Genomic DNA, 27,050 nt, shown 5'->3' on the forward strand with positions numbered 1-27,050 from the left:
GTGAAATGAACGGAAGCGCGAACGGAGGAAGGTCCGAGGTAAATATCCGCTGTTGCCGCGGCACGGTATCACCTGAGCGCATATTGCAATGGCGATTCTAAAACAGCCGGGGGGATCTTCTACGGCGCAGTAAATTCCCAGCCATCCCGTGCAATCATTCTAACCTACCCTTTGCTTAGTCTTCGTTTCGCCGGCGGACCTTTGACTTTGAGACGGACACTCCACCTCCTCCAACTTCTCCTACTCCTCCTCTTCCCCCCCCTACTGCTTCTCCTTCTTCTTCTACTCTCTTCTCGCACGGTTCCGCTCGGGCAATTTGCAATCGGCCAGCGGATCTGATTTTTTCGCGGGTATCACGACACGCAGACTCACAGCCCGGATGGGTGTCCTTCGGATCGGACGTGAGGCGACGCGCGCAATAGTCATCCACGCTCTGTGCCGGGAGGATCGGACCGGCACGAATAGTCACGAACTTTTACATTCCCGGCTGGTTCGACTTTCGTGCTCGACGATCGTAAATCTGAGTCTTTTTCAGTGGCCTCTGCGGCCATACCGTGGCCCCTCGGCCACTCTGACGAGATTAGAATTTATTGGCGGCGGTCGCAGCTCGTCGAGATTACTTGAACAGTTTTCGGACATGCGTTCCTCTCCTCCGGCTTCTGTCCGGGTGTCTCGGCGTCTCAAACTTCAAGTTAATTTCAGACTTTATGGGACATTACGTCCGAGACTCTGTAGAATTTTGTTGAGTTATTCGGATGGTCGATAACGAGTCCCGTTGTCTGTTGGTGACTAGACTGTGGATCTTCATGCAGAATAAAAACTGTTTCCATCTGTGTTGTAAAACATAGGGTACAAATGAAGATCAATTTCTCTCTGTGGAATAGTTTTTTTTCCTTTTTGTCTTTCCATTGTTCGAAATTTGACAGTCCTCAGAAAATCCTCGGTCCATTGATGATTAACCAGTTAGCTGTTGCGACCTCTTTGAAAAATGTGTACTTAAGTTGCGTCGCAAAAATTAACCGCTGTTTTGACGAGTATACTCGTCATGACACAAAATATTGCCATTTCTTCATGACGAGTATACTCGTCAAACACAGTTAACTGGTCAATGATTAGACTGCGGACCTTTATGCAAATTGGAAAATATTTGCATTGATTGCAAGACACAGGAGCGAAATAAAAATTCCTTTCTTCTTTTAATTGTTTTAGTAAGCCAAAACCAATAGACTGGTGCTCTTAAATCTTTTTAATATGTCCACTGCTTGAAATTGTGATTACCCATTCTTGTCATAAATGCATAAAATCCGCAGTCTACAAATGACCGAAGACTGCCTGTCAGTAAACTGACTGTTTGAGTATCAACCATCTGTTCTGTGCACTTTCAGTTGCAAGCTATCACTGTAAAATCAGTTGCACATTCTTACATGCACTTTTTATCCGTAATTGTATTTCTTGTTGCAGGTTACTCTCCATGCGCAGCTATTGTAAACGAACCGAGGCCTTCGATAATACTGACACGGCATTTGCAATGGACTATAAAAAAAAAAAATTAACCGTAATGGCCAATTTCAAATGACAAAAAAGGGACGCCGTCCCAAGTGTGAACGGAATATAATTTCGCGATGATTTTTTCCATTCAGGGTGTCCGACAGAGCGGATCTTACAATTTGTAAACGAGTTTCTTAATTACGCGTGTCCTTCGGCACGATAATTTTCTTTCTTCGATTACCATCGTCGTCGCGATGATTTTTAAGGAGTCCGTCTGTGTCATCGGGCTCTCACCATAAAAATACAAACGACACCTGGGAATTTCATTCGGTCGCCGAGGCCGAGGCATCGAATCGATAATCGGTTTCTCTCGCTTCGTTAGCTGGAGGTGGCTGTCTAAATATAGTGGGAATGTTTGCGACGCTTATTCTTCGTGATTTTTATTTTCCACAATGCCGGCTCGAAACGTGTCACAAATTATCAGTAATTCGCTGTAAGCCTCTTTATAAATATTTTTCCGTTAACTTGTACGCGTTATTGCGGTGCGTATGCTCTTATGTGGACTGGCGAAGTTCATTTGTGAGAATAAAAATTCAAGTTCGCCATTGACGAGTTCAGTTAGTTCAATTCGTTTAACCCCTTGCCTTACAATATCGAGTTATACTCGTGACGAAGATTCTGAACAGAAGAGTCTAATAAATATGTCATTAATTTCCTGTAAACCGAAATAAAATTCTATCTTGGCGTTGTTAATGTACAGCTACTGAAGAACATATAGGCATACAATAGATATAAATTTTCTCCTTTTTCTAGGAAATTGCGAATTACAAAAAAGTTCTAGTCACTGAAACCGTAAAATAAACCGTAGTGCAAGGGGATAAAATGATTTTACCATTTCGCGTTTCTCCGACCCATTTTTGCCATGAATGCTTATATATAAATAAATGATTAATATTGCAAATATTAAAAAATTATATCTTAAAAATTTATTCTATGCTCTATTCTGTAATATATTAAAAATGTTATCTTGAAAATTCTTCATCGAAAGCTCTTGGAAAAATCTGAATTCGAAAGCAGATGCAGTTTAGACACGTCAAAGATTGAATCTATGTGAAAAGATTGAGACGCATCTCGAGAAGGAAAAGTTAAATGAAAGTGTTCTACGCATGCCTTAATTTTATCGTGTTTTGTTCTGTTGCTCGTTTTGTGCTACTGCTTCTATTCCAACGACCGTAGAATTTTCTTGAACATTTTATAGCCTGTAAACGGTCAAGGATCGTCAGTCTAATGATCAGCATTCGACGTGCGAATACCTCGTGGCGAACGAACGATTTTCACGTGAACGGTTAAACGCTAAACACCTTAAACTTTTGCAATCCGTCTCCATTGGAGGTGGCGGCGGTCACGAAGTGATAAATTTCTCAGCCGGACGTGCTGCAAATGAACGGTTGTGCGAAACCGAGCGCTCGAACGCTTCACCGTTCCCTATCTATCGCGGATCGATGCATTCCTAAGGCGATCGAAGGTTTCCGCGACGCGTCCGCGTCCATTCAATTTACCATCCGGCCTCCATTATCTCTGAAATATCGTTCTCGTTACACGGAAGCTCGTAAAATCATCCCGCCGCGACAGGATATTAACCCGCGAAAGCTAATTCGAGCCTAAGCAAAGCCATCTAACCGCTTACTTTCTGCAATTCTGCGGTAACAATTCTGAAGACGTAAGCGGCAACACATTCGTCCCGTAACCATTTTTACTGTTTAGGCAAACGATTTTTATTTTCACTTTCCGCGTGACTGGAATTTCTGATATTAAACTCTCAAATTTTAATCCTTTGTTTCGAGCAGTATTTCCACCGCTTCGACAACTGTCGATAAAGATATGAATATGAATATGAATTTTGTTGAAGTAAGCTCCAGATGATTAATAAAACTACATATTGCAAAATTATCAATATTGATCGACACTAATAAAGTTTGTAATAAAGTTTCTCCTTCTTTTCGGTTCAATGAATTACTTCTGCTGTTGCGACTTGCTTTTATCGTAACTTTGATGACTATTTTGGTAAGAATACGACCGGAATAATGCACTTTATATATTTTAGGAGCCCACGTGCTGGTCTAAGGCTAATTGCGATTTATCGCGACGTTTAGGGCGACGCTGGAAGTCATCTGGTTCCGTATGAACCGGAAATGGCGGACGTGGGTGTTTTATCGCCATGGGAGTTCCACGGATATTCTCGAAGGTGGATTGAATTCGCCGGAGAATTCTAATAACATTTCCGTGCGCTTTCTAATAACATTTGCAACCGAACGTGTTTTCGCGCATTGAAAAATTGCGTTGCGCGGGAACCATCGGGTCAATTACGCGGCCGCGTTCTGCGCGAATGTTAATTAACACGGGGTACGTTCTATCTGCGGAGATTATCAGCGGGGAACGAATTGCACCGCGTATCGATCCGATCGCGGGGACCGCGGATATCTCGGATCGATCGCGAGAATCGAGCAGGAACGGCGAATGATACATTGCACGGTGAAAATGGTACCTGTAACGGGGCTCACGGATTTTTCACGGGGGAGGGAATGCGGCGAGCGCAATCAAGGTAAGATTAAATTAGTTACTAATTAGAACAAATTGAGAACGTTGGTTGTGAGAACGAGACGAACGTCGAGCAAAACCATTTCCCGTGACTTTGGCTTGTACAGTCTGTTTAACATATATCGGAACAATAATTTTGAACCGTCCTGTAGAAGAACTGTCGCAGCGCCGTTACTTTGTTCGCTCAGTAAGAGAGTTCCTACATCTTTATCGCGCGATTAAAATTGTATGCTTCTTTGTTTATAATGCGAACGATCCGTCCGTTTAAAACACAGAGCGCTCGTGAAAGTCGCGAGAACCGGGAATGATGTATCGCTCTATTTTTGCATAACCGCCTATCGCTCGAATTGTCCCAACAGTGACCAATTATTCATAACAGTTGTGTAAACTCACGTGCTTCCGCAACAGATACTTCAAATCGGCAAAGCTCGCGCCGCCGCGGAAATATCTCATACCTGAAACAAAGAGCGAAAACACATCGGGTTGTAGAACAGCTGTACATCGAAGTAGCGCGCGCGGCTAATAAATTGTCATAATGCATAACGGCCCCGGCGGAATAATTACCCGCCGGTCGCGCAGTCTACCTTCAGCATTCAGAGGCGATGAAAGAAAAATTGTTGCACCCATGCGCGCTTTCTCGTCGAGCACACTGTAACACGCTTCGTCATAGAGAAGAATGCCGATATATCTTAACACAACCACCTGCACCGTCGAAGGAGAACGGGTGTATTCATGCGATATTCGACAGGGGTAATTAATTGGGGAACCGCGGTGCCGGAATATAACGTCTCAATACCCGAGGACACTTTCGTCCGAGTGCTCGTGATACTAACCGCGCTGATAAATTATTTAGAAAGCACTTACCACTTGCGAACTCGACTACCGATACCACCGACACGGGATTTCGCTGTTACCCTATTCCCCGACTACTAATACGAATAATTTTGTTATTTATGCACGTTGCACTCTGCCTCCCCTTCTTTATTCCTATCACAGGAGCGAGAACTACAAATTCTTCACTTCTCTGCAAATAACAGGAACTGTGATAATAATACAGAATTATAATATTAGGGGGACCCGCATTAAATCCAGCATGAAAATGAAAAAGTATGCAATGACGAATATGATCCTCGGAAGGTTCGGACGCCGCCATTTTATTACAGGGTTGTAAAAAGAATTATACTTTTTAGAATATTTTGAACACAGGCTGGTTTACCGAAAACTGTAAAAGAATACGTGTTTCCGTTTCAACGATCGGTACAGAACTAAAGGCAAAACAAATTATTTCCAAATAATTGATTAATTATGGGTACCCCTAATATAATTCCATATACTAGCAAACATTGTTTGTGCTTGTTGACCGAGGGTCGGAACAGGATTAACACAACACTAAGCATATTCCCTAGTCTTTTTTCTTCAGTACGGTCGATTCCATTAATTTTACGATCACTACAATTTCTCCGATTCCGATTTTTCGTGCGGAACACAGACAGTCTCTGACACAGTTCCGATTATCGGACAAATGATAGCGCGATCGCTCGCTGATAAGGAGAGGGGATCTGCGTGTGGAAGTCGGATCGAGTGCAGGCCATATAAAAGTCACGTACGGAGGAAATATAATTCTCATAGGAGATATAAAGTTCAAGATACAGGCGCGCGCGAAGAAAGAGACACGACGCGGTGCTCGCAGCCGTGGAAAATGAGAGAGGCAGCGCGCGCCCAGAGTTACTGGAATTTATTAGCGATCGTACATACAGATACACCGGCGCATCGCAATAACACTTCTTCTAACAGGTTTCCTTCGGTTCGATAAAATCGTCGGCAGTCGCGTTACGCCTTTTGCAACGCCCTGTACGCACCTGCGCGCCACGCTCCCTCCAACGGACTCCTCTTAATAACGCCATTAACCACGAGCCCATCGGACTGCACTTTTCTCATGGCAAATCCTATGACCGGGTACAGAGCGTTGTCTCGTCGCTGGCAAGAAACCGGCGGAATCGTGTCGCGAATCGAAACCGAACGAAATGGGAACCGAGTTTCTCCGCGACGCCTTCGGAAAAGTTAAGAAACATTGCAATAGCGATGGAAATACTGCGCTTCATTCTCTTGGGAAATCTCCCGACTCTGATTCATTTATAATGTGACGGAAAAGTGGGTAACGCATGACCGTAATTTAATCGTAAAATTTAATAGATTTAGACTGCTTCTGGCTACAAATAAACATTTTCAAATTGAACCGAAGGTGAATCGCGAACGAATTTTTCTAGAATAATTTATAGAACTGGGAATCGAAGGAAACCTTGATTCCTCCATTAAGAACAAGACTCGAAACAAGATAGGAATTTCATTAAGCTACACTCAGCTTCTTAACGTACTGAGTCCTGGTTTATCGAGGCTGTGATAAAAGCATAACGTCTGCGATATAATTATAAATAATGTAACAAGAACTAGCAGTTTATATGCACAGCTTCGAAAGAAGTGTGTTTATCTATAAACTGAATATATCGGAGGACAAGTGTTTATCGATTGTGCCGCTCGGATTTTGTAAAATTCTGGCTGCAAGACGACCAATTAAGATATTCAGGACACGGTTAAGTTTTTCCCTCCGTGGTTTCTCCGATAGTGTCCACGCAGACAATATTCGCTGTACCGGCAGGCAAGAGTTTCTTTAGCCGAAGAAACGTCGGCGGAACACGGGAAAAATGTCCACGGCAGATAATCACCCTCGTACTCTTCCGTTCTAATCGACAATTTAAGCGTCCTTAAACCCAACGGAACGTTCGCGATGTTATTCCCGGCAATTACCAGCACAGATATCGAGCAATAAATATGCGCTCGGACAGGTATTACGTTTCAATTAAAGTCGTCGTGACTGCGCGCTATCCACGAGAAAACCTACACCGGTGTCTTCTGAATAACCAATGCGACTCACCGATCGCATTATTCTTATTTCCAGACAGCAAGCCGCGCTCATGCTCGGAGTCATAACGAAGAGGAACATTCGTTCAACGATCGCAACAATATTCCGCTGGAAAAAATATTCCCGGGCCGAGTTTCATTAAAGTCTCGATCTCGATCGCGAAACGAGCTCCAAGGTCGATCCGTCGAGGATGTTCCATCCTCCCTTCCGAAAACAATTATCGGGTGGTCGGCGATTCACGTTTCGTATATATATAATACCCCCGTGAAAGGCGCAACGAATCTTCATCGAGATACCGTGCCCCCCCCCCCCAACGAAATATTAATGACGCCGGTGCTTTTAATTGCCGATACATTCGTATCTCCGGGCTGTTCTCTCCGATGACCCATCGTTACTGTTGATTGGACGTACTCCGTTGGCTCAATAGTTGACGTGTTTCTCGGCGATCGCCATTTTAACCCTCCGATCTTTTACAAATCTTTTTTGTACCTTTATACAGAGTGTTGAAGGAAAACCATTTTAGTAGAAAAGCCTTAGTACCTCATAGGTCGAAAGGTCAACCGTTTCTGAGATATAAACATTTTTGTTTGCTAACATCATGACTCAGTTACTACCAGTCATTTGATATTTACAAAAGAGATTCAGAGGAATGAGGACATTCGGAACGCGGTTTATAAACACTGAAGTAAGCATGCGATGGAAGTAAGTTGATCTCAGAAACGCATGACCCTTTGAACTATCTTTACCAAGGCTTTTTTACTAAGCACAGTGTGTTCTATATACCATATAAATATTGAATGGTTTTTTCGTACACCCTGTATAAATCTAATTCATATCCATTTTGCACGTCATTCTCTGTTTTTTCGTGTGAATTTTTTTATTTTCATTCCCGATGCAGTGACTAAATACAGAGGATCATTGCGCCCCCGTGAGGAGGTCTTAAAAGATCCCTGGTCGTTCGATAAAACTGCCGCGAGTAATCAAAGACATCGGATTTGATTTATTCATTCTAACCACGCGGGGCTCGATGGAAACGCTAATTAATCGTCCCCGCGGAGGACAGAATTAACAGATAGGCGGACATATTTATGAAGACATCGGCCGGAGGATTTTTACGCGTGTGGAACGCCGATAAGGGAGGAGGTTCGATAGAGGGCGTGGGAGGCGAATGAAGAAACCAAGGCTCGAGTGTGTCGATATGATTTGTTGCTCGCCTCCCGCTTGGCCGCCGCCGCGAGAGAACAAAACATAATTTACACTTGCCCGGCCACATCCTCGCTCTACACAATGCCCCACGATAAAAAGAATCCCGACCTCTGGCGTTCCACGCGGTGAACGATTTTGAAAAACCCGCGCAAGTAAACGTACGAGGTGTACAGGGCCGTTCAAAGCTCTGGGATCATGTGTTACAATTCTTTATTGCTTTATTTCTTGTCAGGAAGAAAAACTCGAAGCACTTCCTGTGCTCAATAGAGTATCATAAACCTTGTAATCCTCTATGGTGACCTCTATGGTGCCCGGTTTGGGATGAGCTCGAGGAATTTTGGAAAACGCCTTATACGAGTAAGTCGCCCAATTTACATTCTTTGGGGAGGGAATTGCTGGTGACGTCTATTGTATGTAACAAATTATTAAGAGCCAAGGACAGTCACGTGACTTTTACAGAGTCAGCAGATCGGTAACTGCTGTATAATTTCCATTCACAGCCTTCAGACACAGACTTAAGATCCGTCTTGGTCTTGATCCGACGGGTCTTAAGTCTGTGACTAAACTTGTTACAATTTTTGCTCTGTATTATCCATACTATGAATTCTGACGTCAGAAACGTGCTTCAAGTTTTTCGCTTTATTTCGCAGTGAATCAAGACAAAAGCGCGCGCTACTCTCGATTTCATCCAGAAAACTCATCCAACGGCATAAAAATGCTTGGATTCCACGGCGTGCACATCGTCAATTTTTGACCTACTTCTACCGCTTACATTACCAAATATCCGCATAATCTCGTCAGCTCATGACCAGCGCGCGCTAGATTGAACCTTCCCCTTCCGAATGAGCCCTTTCCCAGCGAAAAATATTCTCATATAAGTACTAAAAGTTGAGGCTCGTGAAACCATTTTTCGTCCATTTTTGTCGGTAACGTGGTCACTCTACCTTATCTACAATATTCTACCGTTTTAGTTACTTTATATCCTGCAACAATATTTTGCCTTTATAGCAGTGCTATGTTCGCTTTGTATAATTATGTTGGCATCCTTACCACACCACGAGGCCATTTGACAGTGTATTTTCAATATTTTCACCGTTAAAGATTCGGACTTAATGACGTCATTATTAATAAGTAAACTGCAGATCTCATGCATTTATGACAAAAATGGGTAAACACAATTCAAAGCAGTGGACATATTAAGAAGATTCAAGGGCACCAGCGTATTGGTTTTAGCTTAATGAAATAACTAAAAGAAGAAAGAAATTTATATTTCGCTTCTGTGTCTTGCAATCGATGCAAATATTTTTTATTTCGCACAAAGATCAGCAGTCTATTAATAAGCATTCTTGTGCCCTAAACATTACAGTCAAATTTAACGTGTACTTACAATTAATATTATTTTTTTTTGTGATCATACGACTTAATAAACTAGAATATTTTTTAAAGTGTCCCAATTTGATCACAATAGTAAATTTTCGCTTGTCAGACAACGTCGCTCTTATTTGAGGGATGCCTACATTCGTTATCGAAATCACCAATTGTACGTTTACAAAGGAGGATAAACTTGGCGTGTATTGAGCGTAGATCAACGCGAGCGAAATGTACTGTCCAATCCAGTTGGGTTCGCAGCCAAAAAGGGGATTAATTATGCGAGGTCAGTGCTACCTAGGTTTACATATTAAGGCAACAATGGCTCGTTCGGTCGTCGCAAGACCGAGATAACATCCTACGTGACGTATTCGCAGATTTTTTTACTGCACATATATCAACGTTTAGCAACGCCTCGAGACCGTCTTAGGAATGACGATCCCGCAACGTGCTGTCCTACTTCTCGATCATTGAGCAAGCATCGAGTAAATCAGCAAGGAATCGTAGAACACGACCACCATTCGGCTGCTGCAACGAGTTTACACTACAATGAATCGTCTGCTCCAATAACGTCTTCGGCATCAATGGAAACCGATATTCGGGTCAATGGAAATCATTCAAACACCATTCTTCGACAAACAACGACAACAACCGCTGCGAATTCTTCTACAAAATAAAAATCATCTCTATATTTTCTTAATAACTTTACAGAGTCGAAAACAACGGTCTATAAAAAAAAGTCTTACATTTGATTTTAGATTCCACTGTCTATTAGTCATAATAGAAAGGTATTCTACGTATTCCTGGATACTGAGCTAACAAAACATGAGCGTCTAATGTAATAATAGTAGAATCTAAAGTTACAAAATTCTTTTAATTTCATCCAGTGTCCAGATGTCCAACCGGGGGCCCGAATTTTTATTATCAGCTTTGCTACATTGTTATCGGTAGATTGATTAGTTTCGGCTGTTCGTCCAGCTCTTCCGGAGGCTTTCCTTAACGCTACGCTCGGCAGAAAACAGCTAAGTGAAGGTCCAGGCATACCAGCAGATACATCCTCCTTAACGACTGATATCAGTCACTGATAACGCAGCATCTTTGTATACAGACGGGTTGAACGTCTTACACAGGCAGGCCAAGTAACTGTAAATCGGGTTCGCAGCTGCGGAGAGGAGCCTAGAGACCCCCGGCTCATCCTCTGAAACCTGGTTTTATCAGTTTTGCCCGGGGTTTACGGTACTCCGAAGAACGGAGCGCCTGGTCGTGGAAGTGGGTCGTGGCGTCTGCGGATTCGTTGTTCGTCGATCGCGAAAGAAACTTCGCAGTGATCAACTTTTTATGTCCCCAACGGCGACACGATCGATTCCTCGGAACGCTAATGGAATCTTATCTCGAAAGCTGCTTTAGGCCAACACCTAGCCGATGTCTCGACAACTTCCTAAAAAATGGTGCCTAACCTCTTCACCCGAGCGTGTAAAACACAGTGGACAAATCGCAGAAATAGCAATTACTCCTGTATAAAAATTACGCCGCCGGCACGTGCACGCGTTCTTTAAAAAATAACGGTGACGAATGAACGCACGACAGAAATAGCAAATTATCCTGGACCGAGGACACGGACTTACGGAATAGACACATACGGTTCTAAACCCATAATTAACCAGGTAGTTTGCGGTGACTGCAATTTCTGTACCGACAAACGTCCAAGCTAATTTAGCAGATTAGGTTCAACAGGTTACTCCACTGAAAGTTTCTTCATATAATCATCTTACTCGTTTAAGAAGATTTATGAGGTGATGGAAACATTCCAATCGACTAATTAGAGACGCTAGGGAAAAATGTACGATTCATTGATTTATAAATGAAACGAAACTGCAGTGGTCACAGTTATAAAACATCAAAGTTCCTACAGCTGACTGGAAAGTCTATTAACAGCGAACAGAATCGAGCACACTGTAGATACACATTCGAAAGCCATTTGTCGACGGCCATTAGCATCAATTGATGTCGCTCTTACTCCCATTAACGCGATTCACAGCACCGTCTTAATTACCGACAAGAAGAATCACAACGATTCGTATTTTCCTGTTGAACCCGTTAAATTATCTTCTCTCTGTAGGCTAACGAACCTAGACAGTTCGAATGTTTGCCATTTTGCGCTAAATACTAAGGTCCCGGTGGATTGTTGCTGACATTATATTGACAGCACCCGGTTCCCTCGATTCCACTTTCGCCGTTTCGAACCACGGTTCGATATTTCTCCGACTGTGGACCCGAGAGGTTCATGCAAATGGATCTCGGTTTCGATCCGAGCGTGTACGTACGAGACATTCGGACGTGAACGCGAGGGGGATGCACACTGTTGCACACAGACGCACGTGACTTCCTGCAACGTACACGGCCGCTGCACGATCACCGCGACAAGATGCGGCTGTACGATCGCGACGTGGGCGTCGCGTAGCTTTCACTCAACAATACACTGTTGCGTACAGTAATTGGTAGACACGCGGATCGCCGAAGAACCCCCCGGCTCCATGGGAATTTTCAATATCGTTAGAAAATCCTTGGTGAACTGCGAACGCGCACGAAACACCACTATATTCTCACCGAGCTCGCGGAAATGGCATTAAACGGACATTTCTGTTCGTTAACTTTTGAGTCACTTTAATTTTCTCCGATTTTGCCGGTGACATTACAGCAGACGCGTTCACGCTCTACCTTCCGGAAGTCTTACTTAACCCTTTGCACTCGAAGCTATTTTAACTCCAAAACGAAACATTTCTTCCGATCTGGAATATTTCATTCCTATTTTTTTTTTTTTTTTTTCATGTTGTACAATACGAAAATGGTGCAGTTTACTCGTACAACACTGAAGTGTTTAGTAATTTATTAAATACAAACAAATTTAATAATGTAAAAAATACTTTGAATAATGATACAGGAATTTTTTGTGGCGCCTTACAGTCGCCATTCGAGTGCTAAGGGTTAATTTTTCAATAATTATGCTGTGTGAAAAGGAACCTTAACGCTAGGTTTACGGGAAAATTACTTTTGGTTCCAATACTTTTAATTGACTATATATATTAAAAACAAAATTATTATATAATAATGTTTAATACCAGTATATGTTATTAAAAACAAATATGGCTAAAAATCTGGGCAGCACATTCTTGATATTTTTACAAAGTCATGTGTAATAGTCCCTTTTACCTTTTATCCCTGGAGATATTTTCTAGAGCGCGCTGCTTTCGATTTCATCCACAAAACGCATCCAACGGCATAAAAATGCTTGGATTCTGCGGCATGCGCATCGTCAATTTTTCGCCTACTTCTAACGCTTATATTACCAAATATCCGCATAATCTCGTCAGCTCGTGACCAGCGCACGCTAGTTTGGACCTTCCTCTTTCGAACGAGCCCTTGCCCAGCGAAAAATATTCTCATATAAGTATGAAAAGTTGAGGCTCGTGAAACCATTTTTCGTCCATTTTTGTCGGTAACGTGGTCACTCTACCTTATCGCGAATCTACGGAGTCTTCGTTTCTGCGACTCTAGATCCGACTAGAAAAAAAGTCTCCGGCATTGATCATCGAGGGCAAGACAAAGAGGAGAGGAGCGATCGATGTCGAAGCGAAGCGTCGCCGGTCGTTCGATCTCCAGAAAAGAAATCTCGATCAAACGAGCCACCGGTTGGTTCGTTCGCGGGCCGAATAAATAACGGGGGTCGTAAAGACCGTGGAGCGGCTTCGGCCCCGACAATGATTACGCCATAAAGCCTCGTTTGCGGCGTTCGCGGACGACAGCTGTAGGCGTTACAATTATTTCAATAATCGGTGCATAAAGCTGGGCCGGACGCATCGAAAGGACTGGTCTCACCTGGTCTCACCTGGCCAGAAAGGACGGGAAAGCCACCGGGAGGGTCCGCGGCTGGTAGCCCCCGTGAAATACGCGTCGGTACGGAGCAACGTATATATTCGTGTTGCACACGGGATACTGAGGTACCTACGAGCCTACCTGCAATCCATTTGCATGCAAGCTCGCATGCTGCGCCGGCGCTGCCGTCATTTTTACTATTATTATAAAGTGCATGTACCAACCCTCGCGTGCACGCCGCATGCCGGTGCACACCGTCCCGACTCGTGGTTTATAAGGACTATAAGTTTTATGGAAAAGCTCTTGCCCGCTCCTCTTTTTTCCTCCAAGATCTTCCTCTCCCCCCTCTCTCTCTCTCTCTCTCTCTCTCTCTCTCTCTCTCTCTGTGTGTCTCTCTTTTTGTCTCTCCTTGCTTGCCCCAACGTTTTGCAGGAACCCCCCAGCATGAGCGGCGCCCCCTTCAAGCAAGAATGCTCGGACCATCGGCGACCGACACGGTTTCCACCATGGGCTCCGTGTTCTACGTAGATGGGACGTTTATGGGTAACCCGTTCGTTTTTCGGGAGATCACCGCATGATCGGCGGAGAATTATTTTACGCGTAATCGTAGGAGCTACCGCGCGATCGAGAGGGATCTTGTTAAACAGATTCACGGTGAGACGTGGGGAATATGGGATTCTTTATTATAGGGGCAATGTTTTTCGGTCTTTATGGGGCAGCGTTGCGAGTTTTTCTTTTTCGATGGTCAACCCGTCAATCTTTAACTCTACAGGATCCGCCAAAATAACGGGTTTTAACATTTTCACTTACAATTATTGGGTACACGGTACTAACCAAAAATGGCTAATAATTTCTATGACTCATGCGCATATTAGCTTTGACGGACTCAGAAATTAGAAACTAGAGAGATCCTTCTATCACGGAGTTTTATTGCGTTTTGAAGAAGATAGAAATTTTAATTAACTTTTCTAATCACCTTGCCGCGCGGAGGTTTACGAGACGGAAAGTGAAATAAATGCATAAAATCCGCAATCCGCTTGTATGCTATAGTTTTATGATCTCTTAAAAATTTTAATTTGCTATAAATTCACACAGCCGCGCAGTTTATTTGTGTTATTAGCGCAGGCTTCGTAACGAGATACCGCAAATCAATTTATTATTAACGGATGACATACTTACGTTAATAGCTTCTTTAATACGAGACTTATGGTGCCCTGAAGTTTTATTATAACATGTGTCACAAGACTTGAATTTATTGAATACGTTCCCACGAATGCAACTTTAAAATTACAATCGTCTTGTATTAACAAAATTTACTACCTGTTGTAAAATAATTTCCGATGTTTTTTATCAGTCTTCAACATTGCTAGGGATACACAGATTATGTATTATGAAAATTAATTTTATTTTCTATTCAGAACTACTTAAAACAAAGATTGATGCCTTAAGGCATCTTTAAATAAAAAACCATGCAATTAACAAGAACACCTAGCCATGCAGTGACAAATATAATTTTTTCAGGGAAATTGTATAGAATTTTCATTTAAGGATTACTAATTCTACCAGTTTTTAAATCGTTTCTGTGTGACAGTTATGCTCCTAGAACTTACTATCCTCCGTTACGAGTCACATAGGCCCGTTTACGTTTAAATCATGGTGACCCATATGTGGGTCATGGTGCAGCGGTGGTCCCGACATAAAAATTCTCGTATCCTCGGCTGCGTTCTCGGCTATTACGACGCGTCGCGGCGCGGTCCAAAAAAGGTGTGCGTCCCATTGTTATTAAAATCTGAGCTAAGCCTGGCCGTCGGCGGAAAATGTATATTACAAATGATCCTAAACTACGCCACATAAATATCGCGGTGTACGCTTATTGTCGCGATCGGCTTCTGGTACTGCAGGCGGTTTTAGACGACAGCACAATATGGGACGCCGCCGGAGTGCATTCAAACGCACTGGATCGCGCGACGACCGCGGGCTGCATCCAAAGAGGCGCGCAGCGCATACCCACGCGCGTTGCGGCAAGCTTCTTATACATCGTTCGAATCTATGCACTCCTCGATAAGAAGAAATAGAAGAGTGGCCCCGGCTTGCCGTCGCGTTCTTTCGCGTTGCGTGGCTGAATGTAACGCACGCGTTGCGCAAATCGCTGGAAAGGAGAACCGATGCAACGACGAGACTCGAACCTAAGTGCGTATCTGCCGTTTATCCCGCTTCGAGCCAAGAAAATTGAAACGGCGTTGTCCTTGGGCTATATGGCACCCTCTTCGTCGGATCATTTTATTCTTAACACCTGACTTTATGGCGGCTTTTAAACGTCGATAATAAACTGCCTGTTTTCTCATTTCTCATTCGATTTTTCCACAACTGCTTCCATCTTTGATCAAGAAGATATTCAAAGCGATAGAAGCTCCCTTCGGGATCGCGGTTCAAAGAAAAATTGTGTGTCCTTTTCGTACACGGGCATAATCGTCGAGAAGTCTATTGTTATGTTTCTGGAATGTAAAATGTTCATACCAGAACCGCTATCCAATGTAAAAGAGTATTGTTCGATAATTTTCAATCTATCCTTTTTCAGCCAAGTTCGTCGCTTTTACACTATTAATCACATTCTGTACAAGAAAGGACTATAGAAATCTTAAGCGTGATATCCTTCGGTCTAGACCTTCTCTCGCCGAGCAATTACAAAATCGTAAACTGTTCCGTTGGAAAAAATATTTGAAAAATCACAGTCGCAGAGTATGCTTGCTGGCAGTCGTGCCAAAAATGCGGCGAAGCATTTCGCGCCGCGGATAAGTCGAAGGAAAAAATCAAACGGCCGGCGACTTCTGCCGCATGCCGCGCTAATCGGATATTAAAAGGCATTTAAACACCGGAGGGATTACACATCATCGAAAATACCCGAGGAGAGTCGTCGCCGGGCGCGTGTGCTGTTAATTGATACAGCACACGCGATTATAATGTTTATGATTACCTGACTGTGGCACGGAACGCGTACCCGTCGTTAAAAAGGCCCGCGAGGTCCTCCTCGCGGATCGCGGGACCGTAAACGATCGTTATTGAGCCACCGTGTATATGGTGTCGTCGTTCCGAGATCGATTAAACGTTTTCTTAAAGGCCTTCGACACCTGTGCAGGTGGCTTAATGATTCACGTCCGTGTCGCACGTTACCCGTGGCCGCTGTAAAAGAATACTCCAAATGACTCGTATTCGTTGGTGGTCTACCGTCTCCACGTGCGTCGGCCGTAATTTGAATACATGTTACGCTAGGCGACGCATTTAGGCGAGCCAACGACGACGCTACGCGCGATGAGAAAATATCCGAGCGCCGTGATATATTAAACAGGTGATTAATAAAACTCAAGGAAGGAGGAAAGCGTTGAAAAATTTTAATCGTTCGCAATCATGTACAGCTTATCGCATTCCCTTCCTCGGAGAAGATGATGGTGCTAACGTCAGTGCTAAAATATCGTGAACATTTTTCTATTGTTTCGAGCACGGTACTAACTCTGAATTTTATTCCCTGGAAAGTCGAAGACGGCTACGAAACTCATAAAACTATCATTAGCGCCTGCGATTGCTATCTGCTGTAACTGAATGATTTCATTTTACTGGGGCGTTATCACGGTGTTAGATCTCCGATCCTCTTTCTTGCGAAATATGCGCATAAGTTCAAGACCGTGGAACAATATTGAATATGATCTCAATCATTCTGGCAAATGTTAAAAGCAACTAGTAATGTCTAGCAAATACTATATAATGATCGTGATTTACTTACATAGTTCAGATAGAACTGTTAATACCACCAAAAATATATTTCAAAAAATTTATAACTAACCTAATCAATCATAAAGTTGTAAGAACGGTTCGGTGTCCGAGGTTTAAGAGAAAAATAAATGTCCATGCAGCTTCTGAATCTTGCAACGAATAGAGACACTTTGTCTTGCATAAAAACCTGACGGTAACAACTTTCTCAACGTGCATAAAAAAAAAAGAATGAATGAATCAAGATTCCGCAGTTCCAGCCTCGAGATACAACTCGTCTTTTGCCTGGGTGGTAGACGCTTACTCCTACGATGAGTTTTCACCGTCGTGGGTGGATTATATTGCACAATTTCACGGACAACACCGGCAAAATGTGAGCAGAAGGGATTAGGATTGTAGGAGCGTATCAAAGGAAGCGACCACGTACGACGGTAGCTCCCTGCCCGAAGTAATCGCCGGATCCTGCGAATATGGTGGATGCGGGAACACCGCGTCCAAAGATAAATTTCGATCACGATAATCGCCGGGACCAGCTATGAACACATCTGTACAATCCGATACCCGCGATACCGCCGATAATATTCAGATAAAAGTTCTTCGACGAACTCGACGTCGGGCTCGCGAATGATGCAAGGTACAGGGATGATGGAAAACTGTGTACGCGATAAGGATTGCCTCCATCGAAAGTCGATAACAAATTTTTCATATATCCTGCCACGCTGTTTCCACAGCGATTACAAGCCATTCTGATGATCCTGATAAATACACAAACAATGAGTCATCTTAAGAGCCAAGGGTAGTCACGTAACTTTTGGAGAGCCAGCAGGTCGGCAACTGCTGTATAATTTCCGTTCACAGCCATCAGCCACTGACTTAAGATCCATCATGGTCCTGATCCGACAGGTCTTAGGACTGCGACTAAACTTGTCACAATTTTTGCTCTGTATTACCGATATTATGAATTCTGACGCCATAAACGTGCTTCAAGTTTTTCGCTTTATTTCGCAGAGAATCAGGACAAAATATAGCTCAATTCGTAGCTGGAGATATTTTCTGGCGCGCGCTGCTCTCAATTTCATCCAGAAAACTCATCCAATGGTTAAAAATGCTTGGATTTCACGACACGCACATCGTCAAAATTTTTGGCCTACTTCTAACGCTTATATTACCAAATATTCGCATAATCTCGCCAGCTCAGGACCAACGCGCGCTAGACTGAATCTTCCCCTTTCGAACGAGCCCTTTCCCAGCGAAAAATATTCTCATATAAGGGCGAAAAGTCGTAAAACCATTTTTCACCTATTTTTGTCGGTAACTTGGTCATTCTACCTTATCCACAATATTCTACCGTTCTTCCGCAAATATTCTACCGTTTCAGTTACTTTGTATCCTGCAACAATATTCTGCCTTTATAGCAGTGCTATGTCCGCTCTGGATAATCATGTCGCTCTGTATAATTAGGCGTCGTGAAAAAATACGAAATTCTGTTCTTCTCATATTTTCTTCAGAGGTCTCGGATCATGAGTGATCGTTTCAAATGGATCTCTTAGAGGAACTGGACTTAGAGAAGCGTTTGCTTCCACCAGATGGAAATTAAAGTGCTGACCGCGTTGTTTGGCTCTTTGAGAACCTCTTTACAGTCTGGCACATGGTAGATGATTGAACTCTCTATGCGTTTATGGTCTATAAAATACGAAGTAACGATTGCAGAGAGAAGAATCAATACCACTTTTATATTAGAAAGAATGAAATAAACGTTTCCCTTATTGCAATTATTTTACAAATGTATTACAAAAATGCACATTTATATATACTCTGTCGACGAGAGCCGACTGTCCCATTTAAGGAGGCACAAAATTTTCATCGAAATATTGTTACAACTCCGTGACAAGAAATCGTATAACAATCATTTCAAAACAATTGTTTAAATATCGAAAACGAACGAAAACTTAATGTACCTCCGATTTTGCACGTCAGTGTATTTCCATGAATATGTATTTTCACAAATAATACATATGTGCTACATGATTCTAGAAGCGTCCCAGAATGCAAAGAGTTAGCGACGCGAGGACAGCAAATTGAAAAGACGCGTGATTGCGGGCATTTAAGACGCATTATAGGCGCATAGAATTTATGCATCAGGGACGGACAGGAAAGTGAAATTGGCTGACCCCTATAGAACGAAGTATTACATTGCTACAATGTCCGAGCATTAGAGGGCAGGATTTACGATGTTCCGAAGAGGATTATCCGATAGACGAGATGATCAGCTTTCACCGAGCCGCATTTCGCGCTTTCATCGCGAAAGAATCGCTGGCAAGCGGAACTCGCGCGGCGAAGAACAAACAGAAGGGGGACCCATCGGCGATTTTGCTTTCCTCCAGTGAGACCTTTCTTCCCGCCATTAAGCGGCGTGCATGGGAACCGTTAGGTGAAAGGGAATCGTAAAGCGGCGCGCGGTGAATCGAAGAAACTCTTTCGCGGGCTCGCAGCCGGCAAGGGATTGTCTCGCAATTCACCGGTAGGTGGGTACACACCTTCGATAGAGACCAACGGCTGTAATTTACGACGGTCATACCTCTCGAATGTCCCGGAATCGCTCGAAGGAACCTTCTTTTTCGTCCTCCGATGCGTAAACTTGCTGCACCTCTTGCGCCGCTTTTACCACGAAAAAAAAGAACCAAGACGTATCACGTTGTCCCGAAAGTTCTTCTTACAACGTTCGCTCTCGATACTGTGGGCCAACATGGCAGATACAAGCAGTGCCATCATGTTCTTGTCCATGTTTTATTATTTTTTAATTCTAGACATTGTTGACAGTGAAATGAATTTTTCGGACGATCAAGTATAGAGAAAGGAAGTATACAGTGTTGCATAGCTAAATTAGTGGATCTTTCCGAGTTGCATATACTTTGATAAAAATACTTTTCTACCGGCAAACCAGGATACATTAACAAGCTATTTAAAAAAGAAAGTAATTGCCAAAATTTTGAAAAAAGTTCGTTATAGAGCGATAACTCTGATTTCAAAAGAACCGAGTCGAAGAGAACGGTTGTTATTAATTTATAAATCACTTTGTAATGATTCGATGTTGATGATCGGGTTCCACGTTCTATGTATTTACAATATAATAAAGAGAATCTTCAGTGACATAAGGTAGGTCTTTGAACATCTTTCTTGAAGAGGTAAGCAACAATAAGATTGCTTCCGTGTTCTTCGCAAGGAAACTAGATCTTTTTTTAAATATTTTGTAACCAGTGAGTTCAAGAAACCTTCCTCACACTTTCTAAGATTAAAGGATAAAGCTAGGATGAATAAAAACCAGCGTACCTCTTACTGACAATGAATTACGGTCCTTTGTAATTAAAGTGCATTAAGCGACCAATTAGCAGTTCGCACCGAGCTACTTTATTACGAAATTAGTTTGTTTCGAGGATATACAGGGTGTCCCGAAATGTTGTTTCCTTGAAAGGGGTAATTCCTGAGGTCGTTCGAAGAAACTTTTTCCTTTGAGAAAATGTTCTCCGCGGCTTTGTTGAGGAGTTATTAACGAAAAACACGGACCAATCAGAGCGCGGATACAGTGGACGGATTCCGGCTCGGCCAATGCCAACGCCACGCTCACCGGGATCTGCCGCCATATTGGAATCCGTCTGCTTTGTCAGCTCTGATTGGTACGTGTTTTTCGCTAATAAAGGAAAAGGAAAAGGAAAAACAAAGGAAAAAGTTACTTCAAATGCCCTCAGGAATCCATTTCAAGGAAGTGCAACATTTTTGGTACACCCGGTACATGAAAGAAGTACATAATTAAAAATGTTGTGCATTATTTATTGATGCAATAACGGTTTACTGTTTTGTGATTGTTCGTTCTCAATTATTATGTGTTCGTTTTGCTTCATTAAATTGTTACGTGTACACATTAATGTTTTCAAGTGTTAATGTATACATGAATTTAGCACAAACAATAATTCCAAGACGTAACACACTGATTTCGTTACTTCCAATTCTATTGCATCAAATGAAGCACAGGTATAAGAATTTTACAAGAAATGTATGACATAAGGAAAGTATCATACACTGTATTAACGTGGCTTTCTATGATTTCTATGATCATGTAACTTTCTTTTCATGAAATTAAATTTCACTTTTAGGCATACATGCGCAATTAAGAGTCGCTGTACACCAGAAATCAAATTTGTAGAAAAAAGAGACACGCCTCAAGTTAAGTTCCATTTCAGTGAAACGGTGTACACAATTTTTGCAAGAATGTTCAACAAGCTTATGCAGGAGTCGTATCGTAATGTAAGACGAAAAATGGTGAAACCGTTCCGCCATTTTCGAGGACAACTTCCCTGAACCGAGTGCAATATCATTGGTCACCCAGCGTGAGAGGGAAGTGCATTTTGCTGCAGCGCGATTCAAGCGGACTCGGTGCTATACATTAAAGACAATAATTAATTGAAACTGCGTCATTTAACAAACGATACGGTCCGTGGGCCCCACTTCTTTCTCATTCCAGCAACGTATAAAGGTGTCTTGCATGATGGAAACCGGGAAAACACAGAGCTAATGGAGTATACGAAGCAGTCCTGGACACGAGGTAATTAGAACTCGTTCGTTTTGCGCCCACGTGTGCCAGAACCAAGGTTAGGGCAATCTGAATCGTCCACCTCTGACATAAAGCGTTGTTCTAATAATTCCTAACGAAACTGCGAACTCCTTGGGTAAAACATTCCAAAATAAAAAGCACCGCCGATAGAACAAGAAAAGTTCATCGATGTAAACAGAAATTCCAGTACGCGGAGCCGTGAGGACCAAGAAGAAACCGAAAACGCAAATGACGGTTCACTGGATGCTCGGTAAACACCAATTTCAAGGTTGGACAAGTGGAAGAAGTGGACAATAAATGGCAGCCGAAGCCAGAACGCTTCAAAGCCTTTCGATGCCATATATTCGATGCGACGCGACTTTACCTGGTAATACTGAAATTTATGGAATAATGAATACCCATTGACACCGGTAAGACCAGAACGCACCGCGCTATGAACGCAGCTATAAACATGCCCGCAGCGATCGGAATACAAATCAGGAGGCAAAAGCGATTGCGATCATATTGTTATGATTTAATTCAGCCGCTTCCACTAACCATCTACCAGCGGTAATATATGACAAAAAGTGATGGCGTTGCTATGAGCGAAATTATGCATTAATAATTTTATTGTAGTCGAAGGACCAATATCTATTGTACGATCGCAGGTTCATTCGTTTAAAGTTTATTGACAGGATCGTTTCCGATACTGATAGTTCATGAAAGAGAATAGTGGTCTTTAATAGTTGCAATAGTTGTTCTGTTTTAATTGAACGATTCTGTTAGACATCGACTCTTTGAGCCAATTATACATGGTGTTAAAAAAAACCATTGAATATTTATATGGTATATAAACAAATGGTATGGTAGCAAACAGAAATGTTCATATCTCAGAAACGGTTGACCTTTCGTTGACCTTATGTTTACTCAGGCTTTTTTACTCAGCACAGTGTGTTCTATATACAATATAAATATTGAATGGTTTTTTTAACACCCTGTATAATGGCTTCTCCAATTTCATTCCTGATATGTTACGTTAATTCTTCTTCGATATCAAATCCTTTTTAACAGTCTTACTCGCTATAAAATTTTATATTTGTATTTAATTATATTTGTAGTTTAATTTGTGATTATTATTTCAGTATAAAAATATGTAAAAGTGCAGGGACTCGGTTTTAACTACGGAAGGACACTGCTTACGTCCATTAGGATACAGAATACGGAAGGAGGTTCATCAATTCTCTCGCAGCCGATTCAATCCGACGCAAGGGAACGTCGAGAAAAATATCGTGAAATAAGCATCGAAATGAACTTCGACATGCTAACTATAAAAAGAAATGATCATGAGGCTGCGAGCGGTAGCGCATACGTCATTGGACGTCCGGCCGTCTCTCGGTGGGACGCTGGTAAGCAAAATCGCGGGGTTCCCGTGAAAAATCCGCGAAGTCCAGCCGCGAAACCCGTTTCCGAGGCAGCGGAATTCGCGTTTGCAAAATGAATTACCACGTATTAACGCGTTGCACGCAGGGACGCGTGCAGGACTCCTGCAATCGCTCATAAGGCGCATTAACGCCGAGTGACGCGTCTCGTGCATACCCACCGGTCGTACACCTGCTTTATTAACGTGGCCGTATCTTCTAGAACCGGTAGAGGTCGCATAGACACCCCTTGCACCTCTCTCACTCTCCCCCCCTCTCTCTTTCTCTCTTTCTCCCTGGTTCTTGTAGTTGGCTCTCCGAACGTGGCGAGAATCTCGCCTAAGAAAGGTAAAAAAAGGAGCCCGCGTTAAATTATCGGCATAGCCGGTGTCACGGTCCCGCGTGTATATTTTCGAGGCGATCTCCCCGCGAATACGTGGCCGGTGTTACCGTGAATGCATTGCTGGTGCACGGCGTTGCATCTATAACACTGGCTTTTGTATAATCATAAATCTCCGGGCGAGCGAGCTCGAGAAAAATCGCCGGCTTATTCGCGCCGCGCCGGATCGGATGTCCGGGGAATGTTTATCCATTTACGGTTTCCCCGATAATTTACCCTAGTCGTTAGTCCACGAGCGATTTTTACGCGAAGACCCGCGCCGCACCGGTTAGATTGCCTCGCGGATGCAACGGCTGCAGCGCGGCCTGCACGCCGCTGCAACGCCAGAGATGCGCGATCGTTCGCGCGCGGACGGATTCTTTTTGTCAGGTTGTTTGCTTTTTTCTTTTTGCGACGCGTTACTCGCCAACCGAGACTCTAATTAAACGCAGAATGCGACTTTTGATTCGACTCGGAAAGCGTTGCTGCGCGCCAAGACGAAGGTTTATTTCAATTATGTGCTTGCGCTAATGTTAGATTGAACTGTTTTATTGATGTTCACTGTTCTTTAAAATTGTTTTTAATGTTTCTAGAGTGTTCAGTCTGTTCGCTGGGTTCAATGCTGTACTATAATAGAAGAGATATAATATTCTATCATATTTTTAAAAAGACGAACTTGATTCTTGCGCCCGGCTGATGGTTAAGTAGAAAGGGCGAGCAATGATCAGACACAAATTCCAATCAGCTGCCGAGGAATCCTTGCAAGCAAAATTATTCTGTAATTCTGTAAAAATATTCTAGTCTCAATGGTTCTTATATTTTCCAAACATTCAAACATCTAATCACATATTTAATAAACAAAATTTTATAAGATATAGTAAAGGCCAAAAATTGTTCACGACGAATTGGAAAATTACTGAAACATTTTAAGATTTGTAATTCCAATGATTCTACGCTTCGTATTCCACGGCTAATCCGAAATTAATACGAAACTAATCTACGATTGATCTACAGGTAATCGAAATATAATCTCGGTGCAATCTAAATTTAATTTGCAATTAGGCTGCTGGTAAACGGAGTAGGCCAATGATAGACCTGTTTTTCGCAGATCGTTATCCGGTTCGTTCAATCGGGTTACACAATAACGATACTTAACGAATCATTGTCAATTTCCTGCGAGCGAGCGATACCGCGGCCGAATAATCAAAATTACCCGGCAATCGCAGAAATGCCGTATTCGCACTTCCGCCGTGAAATTGCGGGGATCACGTGAGAGAGGCAGGTTCGACAACCTGGCTTGCGTAGAATTGCGTACACGGTCGAGTGAGCCAGCGCGGCGCGGCGTGCTCTCGCGAAGCGCGAGTAGTATGTTCCGCGTTAAGATGATTATCAAACACGTGAAACGAGGATTCGAATCGTCAAACGCGGATGGTCAGTTACCACAGATTCGCGCCGAGATACGAATCCTTCGATGAAGTAACCGCTTGTTTTCGCGTACATCCGCTCCCCTGCGGTTGCCCCGATCCTCCTCCGCATCTCGTCCTCCTCTCCTTTCCTTTCCTCTCCCTTGCGTCCTTGTATATTTTGATTGATATTTTCCCAATGTTATTTCGCAACTCGCCTCAACCTTACTACTACCGTCTACACATCTACCGCCTTCCTATACGCTCGCCGCAGACAGATCCGCAGTCGTTTTGTCCAATTTCTTGGTACAGTGGGAACGAACCCACACAGTATTCTCCGCTTCAATTTTTATTAGGGCTCGGGATAGTCACGTGACTTTTGCAGAGTCAGCAGGTCGGTAACTGCTGCATAATTTCCATTCACAGCCTTCAGACACAGATGTAAGATCCATCTTGGAACTGATCCGACAGGTCTTAGGTCTGCGACTAAACTTGTCACAATTTTTGCTTTGCCCTGAATCAAGACAAAATATAGCTCAATTTGTAGCCGGAGATATTTTCTAGCGCGCGCAACTCTCGGTTTCATCCAGAAAACTCATCCAATGGTATAGAAATGCTTGGATTCCACGGCGCGCAGATCGTCAATTTTTGGCCTATTTCTAACGCTTATATTACCAAATATCTGCATAATCTCGGCAGCTCCTGACCAGCGCGCACTAGATTGAACCTTTCTCTTTCGAATGAGCCCTTTAACAGCGACAAAATGTTCTTATTTAAGGACGAAAACTTGAAGCACGTAAAACCATATGTTGACGGTAATGTAGTCACTCTACCTTATCCCGAATCTACGGAGACCGGGCCCTTAACACTAGGTTTACGGAGCACTAAAAATAACTATTTTATGATACATTACTTTATAAAAATAACATGAATGAATTTATGAAAATTTGTAGCCATTTTTTAAATAATATATACCCAAAGAAATCAATTTGTTAAATAATTGCTCATGGATGCATTTTTACAATCTCAATATTCGCAATTTAAAAATATTAGAATCCGTCATTTTGACGGGTCCCGTAAATCTAATGTTAAGTTGGATCAAGCCTACTTCTAACGCGTATATTACCAAATATCTGCATAATCTCGACAGTTCCCGACCAGCGGACACTAGATTGAACCTTCCTCTTTCGAATGAGCCCTTTGCCAACGAAAAATATTCTCATATAAGGACGAAAAATTGAGGCACGTAAAACCATTTTTCGCCTATTTTTGTCGGTAACGTGGTCACTCTACCTTATCGCGAATCTACGAAGACCGGACCCTTAAACATGCACATTATTTTATGCTGTAGCTTATCGTATGGGAACGCACCTGCGAAGCATTCTCTGCTTCGATTGTTATTGACAACTATTGTACAGTTACTTTATACTTTTGCGTGACTTGTCATACGGGAATAAACCCAACACACTGTTATGCGTGTACAATTTTTCTTGGCACGATGCACCAAGTATTCGCATAAAATGGAACAACGAATTACGCCGTATTCTGTAAGGTACAAAAACGGAATACTTCATTCTGCAGTTCATAAAATCAAGCAACCTATAAAAATTCGCATTTTCCTGATAAATGTTCAGCTTCCATGTAAGAGAATGGAACGGTTCAGGAATGTTTCTTCGAGTATTCCTTAATTCCCGCGCTCATTCTCTGTTAATTGGATCTTCACTTTCTCGCGGCGTCGAGCACGACACCGCTTACTGATAACTGTATCACTTATGTAACATTCGTATACCCTGTCTTTCAATTTTGCACGTGTTTTGCGCTAATGGCACGGACGATTGCGAACCGCGAAACACTTTTTTCGCTAATTGGTAATAAAACGCGTGTTAGAAAAATCGCGGTGGAAGCCAGATTGAGGAAACTCCTGCGTTGCCTTGCAGTTGCAGTTGCAAGCGCACCTGCGCGAAGACGTTGAACCGTTCAGATTAGAAGCACTTCCCGGGGTCACCGGGGATTCTTTCGTGTCGCAACCGTTACGTCGTGTTCG

The 27,050-nt window shown here is 42.8% G+C and overlaps 1 protein-coding gene and 1 long non-coding RNA gene across 3 annotated transcripts in view; both read right to left on the bottom strand.

The window, feature by feature from the left end:
• LOC143353339 (uncharacterized) overlaps positions 1–27,050 on the bottom strand; it is a 289,180-nt gene that overhangs the window by 127,069 nt on the left and 135,061 nt on the right. The window lies entirely within an intron of this gene.
• LOC143353340 (uncharacterized) overlaps positions 1–27,050 on the bottom strand; it is a 147,589-nt gene that overhangs the window by 35,809 nt on the left and 84,730 nt on the right. For both annotated transcript variants that reach the window (XR_013082113.1, XR_013082114.1), the window contains one exon: positions 4,480–4,541. This is a non-coding gene — a long non-coding RNA (uncharacterized LOC143353340). The remainder of the gene's footprint in view (positions 1–4,479; positions 4,542–27,050) is intronic.

The sequence above is a fragment of the Halictus rubicundus genome, chromosome 4, assembly GCF_050948215.1.
Source record: "Halictus rubicundus isolate RS-2024b chromosome 4, iyHalRubi1_principal, whole genome shotgun sequence".
NCBI classification, from domain to species: domain Eukaryota; kingdom Metazoa; phylum Arthropoda; class Insecta; order Hymenoptera; family Halictidae; genus Halictus; species Halictus rubicundus.